Genomic DNA, 6772 nt, shown 5'->3' on the forward strand with positions numbered 1-6772 from the left:
AGACAAATATAAGTGAGAATGTATCTCATTTCTAGAATGATATTTTAACTTACAGCAATGGAAACTTATATTTGTGAAATGATGACTCATAATTAGGAAGATATTTGATACCATCCACTTCAAATGGGCACTCACAGCATTAACAGATTCCAGGTATGGGATTTGCAAAACGTGTATTTACATAAGACCACTCCAGGGCAGCAGTGGCTTCCACCTCTCACCAGAATGCTGTCAGACATATGGAGAAGATCATCACGTTTTTCATATCCATTATCGTTGGTTAATCCACATCTAGCACAACCAGTCTCTTGATACTGTTTCACAGGTTCTGTCTTGTATGAGGGAGAGATGAATTGACAAGGAGCATACTAGGTCATACAGAGTAGAGGGCATCACTGAGATCAAACTCCGTAGTCTGAAGATCAAAGGCTGGTCTACAAGCTGGCATGGATGGTTAATGAAGGCTAAAGAAGTATGGTACCAAATGCCAGCCAGCAATTTCATGATGCAGCACTTCATCCTCCATCTTTTGAGCTAGTGACCAGCAGAGACTTAGTGGTTGATGATTGTGACTGTGATAGAGAGGTTGCTAGTCCAAAAGTCATCTGTAACCCCAGCATCTGGATGTAAAGGTTCCTGAATGGCACCTATGTGCACTGTGCATCTCACTGGGATAGAGATTCAGAGGTTCAAGCCTAGGTTTTTAGAAGAAAGTGCAAACAGTCACAGCTGTCACAGTGAATTCAGGGGACGCAATCCTTTGTTAATAGGTATTTGGTACTCGTTCATCATTCTGTATGCTATAATACATTGATGCTAACAATATTCTATGAAATATACCGGATCACCCTGATTTTATCCATAGAAAGTTGACACTAAGAAATGATTAGAGGTATTATACTCACTTCTAAGGAACAGATTTAAAACCCATCAATAGCAACAGCAGAAGAAACCTAGCTTTCCTCCACCCTTCCCTGAAACAAAGTTCTCACCAATAGCAGGAAACACACATGACGTGACGTCACATCACATCACATCACATCACATCACATCACATCACATCACACTGCAGCACATCACATGATATCATACCACACCACATTACTTCACATCACAGATTGGTCAGTGTGGTTATTCAACAGAACAGCAGGTAGCTAAGAGAGAAGTAACTACATGCACTCTTGTATGGTTACTAAGATCTTCATTGTGCACTGAAATTAGGTGAGATGGGAGACAATAAAGAGGTATTTCACTTCTGAAAATGTTCTTTCACAAGCCCTGGCAGCCCATTGGTCCCCTACTCCTCACCCGCCCCCCATTTTCACACGCGAGGCCTGTTCGACATTATGTTTTATTTTTGTTCAAGTAACTTAGTCCTTTTCTTCTGTGGAGTTCCATGTATGGGTTCTGGGGAACCCATCCTATAAATACACTTCTGATTTTTAATAATTGATTAACTAAATTTCCCAGCCACAGTGTGGTCCAGGATAGAGAGATGAACCAAATCTCCTACTAGAGGTCTCTGAAAACCTACATCCTTATTTCTGCTGGAAGTTAAGAGAGAGCAGTCTATACATAGGGTGTTTGCAAGCATTGAACTCATCAAAAAAATGAGTTCAGCAATAGAAAAATCAGGAGACACAAAGAGAAACCAGCTGCTGGTGCTCAGACAAGAAGCAGCAGCTCAGGAGCATCCTCCATGCAGTTCATTCTTAGTTGTGCTGTGTGGTGTGTACAAAACATTACTTTCATCTCTGTTCAGTTTGGGTGAATTTCTCTCATTTAGAAAGCCTTAATGGAGTGACTTTTCTACGTTTTAGCTTGCATTCAATGAAATTTGACGACTTATTTCCATGGGCATGTTAACTTAGTTTCCTCTCTGTTGTTTTTCTTGTGTTGAAAAGAGGAAGGCTACGAATATGTGGGGTTTTTTTTATTATTTTATGAGCCTCCACACTTAATCATAAAGCCCAGTTGGCTACAGAGCCACAATTAGTGACCATTCCCACTTAGACAAAGGGATTTGCTTTAGTGTTAGCATGTACTCTTCCACAGCCTTCTCTCTCTTTTCCTGTCTCCCCATTTCCTTTCTTTTCTCCCCCTCCTTCTTTCCTTCCTTCCTTCCTTGCTTCCTTCCTTCCTTCTTTCCTCCCTTTCTTCCTTCCTTCCTTTCTTTCCTTCCTTCCTTCCTTCTTTTTCCTTCCTTCCTTCCTTCCTTCCTTTCTTCCTTTCTTCCTTCCTTCCTTTCTTTCTTTCTTTCTTTCTTTCTTTCTTTCTTTCTTTCTTTCCTTCTTCCCTTCCCTTCCCTTCCCTTCCCTTCCCTTCTTCCCTTCTTTCTTTCTTTCTTTCTTTCTTTCTTTCTTTCTTTCTTTCCTTCTTTCTTTCTTTCTCTCTCTCTTTCTTACAAGTAGTGGTAAAATACACACAATTTGGTCTGAAGTGTTTGGAGAGTTAAAGGTGGCATGGCAATGACTGCTGAGAACCGAGAGGTCACTTCATCATAATGGGTATGACCCCTTATACCTTTCAGATCCTCAAAATAGTTGACCAGCAACGCATAATTGGCTTAAAAACAAAACAAAACAACCTGATATAGCTGTCTCCTGTGAGGCTATGCCAGTTTCTGGCAATTACAAAAGTGGATGCTCATCTATTGGATGGAACATAGGGTCCCCAATGAAGGAGCTAGAGAAAGTACCCAAGGAGCTGAAGAGGTCTGCAGCCCTATAGGAGGAACAACAATATGAACTAACCAGTACCCCCAGAGCTCCTGTCTATTGCTGCATATGTAGCAGAGGATGGCCTAGTCGGCCATTAATGGGAGGAGAGGCCCTTGGTCTTGCAAAGATTCTATGCTCCAGTATAGGGGGGTGCTAGGGCCAGGAAGTGGGTGGGTTGGGGAGCAGGGGGAGGGGGGAGGGTATAGGGGATTTTCAGAGAGGAAACTAGGAAAGGGAATAGAATTTGAAATGTAAATGAAGAAAACATCTAATAAAAATTTTGAAAAAAACTTTTAATCCAGGAGACACTGTATTTTGCACATCTACTGAATGCTCAGCCATGCTTTGAATCATGTTGTTTCTGAGCTCATCAGCTGCTTTGAACTGACTGCATTTCTATTCTTGTCTGTCTGTGCTTATCATCATCTTGCCTGATTGTGTGCTTCTAGAGCCCTGTGCACTGCATCCAGCCCTTGTCAGCATCCACATGCCATTAATGGTAGAGTAGCACTCTTACATTCCTCTTAGAGACTACTATTTTCTAATAGTCTAATTATATGGAAGACTCAGTTTCTAATCAATGGGCTCAGACTCAAAAGGAACAATTGTACAAAGAGCTGCCAAGAAACTGTGCTCAATTATGCAAGTGGCCATTAGGACTGGGCATTTGTCACAGGCACCATGCAGGCCAGCCACACTTGCGATTTTTAAAGTACCCAAGTAGACCCCAAGCTAATCGTAAGCAGGAGCCTCCTACAACATTGTGTATTCAACTACCTGGTGTCCTCTGCTATACAGAATGCACAGGGATCTGAGGAAGGTAGCACACACACACACACACATACACATATATATGCATATATGTTTGTATATGCATACACATATACATATATACATACACATATACCTACATATACATATATATTACACTTAAACAGAGACACACACTACAAATACAGACATTTTTCATAATTCACCTCTGGAACACTTAATTGGAAGTTATACAGACACTGGACTGAGGAAAACATCTTACAGAAGGAGCAAAATGTAGCAGAGGAGGCAGGACATCTGTGTTGGTCTGGATGAGAAGGATCTCTATAGACTCACACATTTGAATGCATGTTCTGCAGATCGGAGAACTGTTTGGGAAAGACTAAGAGATGAGATCTTAATAGAAAAAAATGTATCACGGAGGATTGACTTTGAGACTTAAAGGCCCATAACATTCCCTCCCTCCATTCCATTCTTTCTCCCTCTCTCCTCCTCTCCCTCCCTTCCTTCCTTCCTCTTCCTTCTTCTCCATGTTTTCCCCATCCCTCTCTCCTTCTCTATCTCTCTTTTTTATCCTGCTTGTATAAGATGCAAGCTCTCAACTACAGTTCCTGCATCATGACTGCCTATCTACTCCCCACCGAGCTGGTTTGAACTCTAACCATGTTGTAAGCCCCTGAATTAAATGCCTTGGTCAAGTTGTTTTGACATGCCAGTGGAAAATCTGAGTAAGGAATACGAATTCTTTAATCTGAAAGATTCCTTAGTATTTGATCATTACTAGTAAACAAATGTTACATGGGGCACAATAGATGATAGTTAAAGAAGACGAACAGAGACAACGAAAGTGGACCCTTTGGGGCTCAGAGAGACACAGCCATCAATCAAATAGCATTCATGGACTAGATGTAGCATAAATACATCTTGGTCTTCATGTGGATCCTCCAATTGGATCAGAGGTTGTCCCTGATTCTGTTGATTACCAGTAGACCCTGTTCCTCTACCTGGGCTACCTTTTTTGGACTAAGTGGGAGAGGATGTGCCCACTCCTGTAGTAGTTTGTTTGATGTGCCAGGGTGGGTTGGTACCTAGGGTGTCCTCCTCCTTCTCAGAGGAGGTGAGAAGGGATGGGAAAGGATCTTTTAAAGTGGGAGTGATTGGGAGGAGGGGAGCTGCAATCAGGATGTAAAGTGAATAAATTAATTAAAAATGATCATTGTTCTGTAATGTTTACATAGACCGTGACCTGTTAATTTTAAGCTGGATACATATGTCATATTTCATCACACGCCCATAGGAGAGTTGCACTTTTCCCTGATACACATATACATACTGCAGTCTTGGAATTTGGCAATGCTGTACACAGATTCACTTTAAAACACAGTAAAATTCCACCCTGTCTATCTTCCACAACCTTACTCACTCCTAGCTCACCCTTTCTTTTCCCCAAAGCTTCCCTGGTCCTCCCTTTCTCAAAAGGCACTAAAGCAGGAAAGACTACTGTGTCTGATCACTCACTGATCATTGATCATAATATCACCACTTAGCTATCATTCATTGATTACATATATAATTTGTAATTTGTTTTGGGCATTGTTCATCATTATGTTTTCTCAAAGGCAGTCAGGTACTCAGAGCTGTTATCCATCTGTAATAATATTCTCTTTCTCAGAGCATGAAGCACACAGCAAGAGTAGAAGCAGACAGTGTCTTTAGCAAAAAGACAACCCAAGAGTGGGCTTACCTGCTCTGAAGAATTCCTATTCTTACAAGCATGGGTGACTTTCTAAGCTGGACACCAGATAATGATGGAATTTGATAAGAGACATATTGCAGGAGTGGGCCTGACTTGAATAGGTAACTCTGACTGAGGATCTCCTGAAAGTAGGCAAGGCATTTGGCTTTGCAAAAGCAATACGCAGAGATTTCCAAAGTAGAAGTAGAATTTTGTTAGATCCAGTGGTTCTTGTGTTTGACTTAACGAAGATCTAACACAGTTTAACACTATCGTCCTCAACTGTTAAATAATATACTATTCTCCTAATGCATAGCACTGTACCTTTCTTGCCTTCCCTGTTTCTGATTGAGGCAGAATGTTGTTCTCTGAGAACAACAGCCACAACTATATTCAACACACTAGAGCAGGTCAATGTTCCCTCAAGTGGGAAGGGCCATCAGATCCTCATCAGAGTCTCTGTCATTTCAGCCTGCATTTACCTTGCACCTGTGTGAACTTTGCCACAAATGTAAATGGTTTCATTGTCTTATAAGGAAATTGAAGTATATAGAGGGTGGAAGGCTAACTGGAGAGGGGAGCAAAATCCATTCATATAGCTGTAGGGATGCCATTGTTCATGCTAGCGTAAGACTTAAAGCAGTGAGGCAGTTAGGAGATTACCCATGCTCCCATTGGGTAATTCATGATCTGTAATTAAACCAAGTAAGCTCTTCCCCAATCTGTACTCTAGTGGAATGGTTATTTGTGGGCCATTGATGTTATCTGAGATGAGAAGCACCTATGAGCATCTTTCCACAAAAAGCACATGCAACTCTAATGCTTTGAAAAGTCCATACTATATACACACCCATCACCATGTAATTATTACCTCAACAGTCACTGCAGATGGCAGCTTGCTCTCCTTAGAAATGAGAGAATGCCCTTAAATACCAGGAACCACATCGCTGACATCATCAGTTGTACCAACTAGCCAGCCATTTCCCTCTTAGTTGCAATATCTTCAGTCTGGTTGTTGAATGTATATAAAACGTTACACTTTTCACTGCTTCTAGAAGTCAAACTTTAGATAGTGCACGCAGATGATGATATGCAGCATTCTGTTAGCATTGCCTTCTTTCACTTAACACAATGTCTTCCAGGTTCACCCATGTGCTCGTATGACTTGACTGGTAAGCAGTTTGGTAGGATGTGAGAGTGTGTGTGTGTGTGTGTGTGTGTGTGTGTGTGTGTGTGTTTCTTTATACATTCACCAATTGACAGGCACTCAAGTTGTATTCACTGCTACTATGAAAAGATCATGGGAATGCAGATCTTCCCTCCACATGTCAGTTTCATAGGTTGTTGTTGTTGTTGTTGATTGGTTTGTTTACAAACATTAGCAGAATTGCTGGCTCTCACAGTAGTTCTGTTCAGTTTAAAATGAGCCTCCTTTCCCTGTATTTACTGTGCTGTTGCATGCCTACCAACCTTATGAAAGGGCTACTTCCAATCTCTATTCTTAACAGTATTCACTATCTTGTGCCCTTTTGATGTCAAGTATTTG

The 6772-nt window shown here is 41.2% G+C and overlaps 1 protein-coding gene across 1 annotated transcript in view; it reads right to left on the minus strand.

Moving 5' to 3' along the window:
* Csmd1 (CUB and Sushi multiple domains 1) overlaps positions 1 to 6772 on the minus strand; it is a 1642848-nt gene that overhangs the window by 1454324 nt on the left and 181752 nt on the right. The gene's annotated exons all lie outside the window — the stretch shown is intronic.

Source organism: Mus musculus, chromosome 8 (genome assembly GCF_000001635.26).
Source record: "Mus musculus strain C57BL/6J chromosome 8, GRCm38.p6 C57BL/6J".
Lineage (NCBI taxonomy): Eukaryota > Metazoa > Chordata > Mammalia > Rodentia > Muridae > Mus > Mus musculus.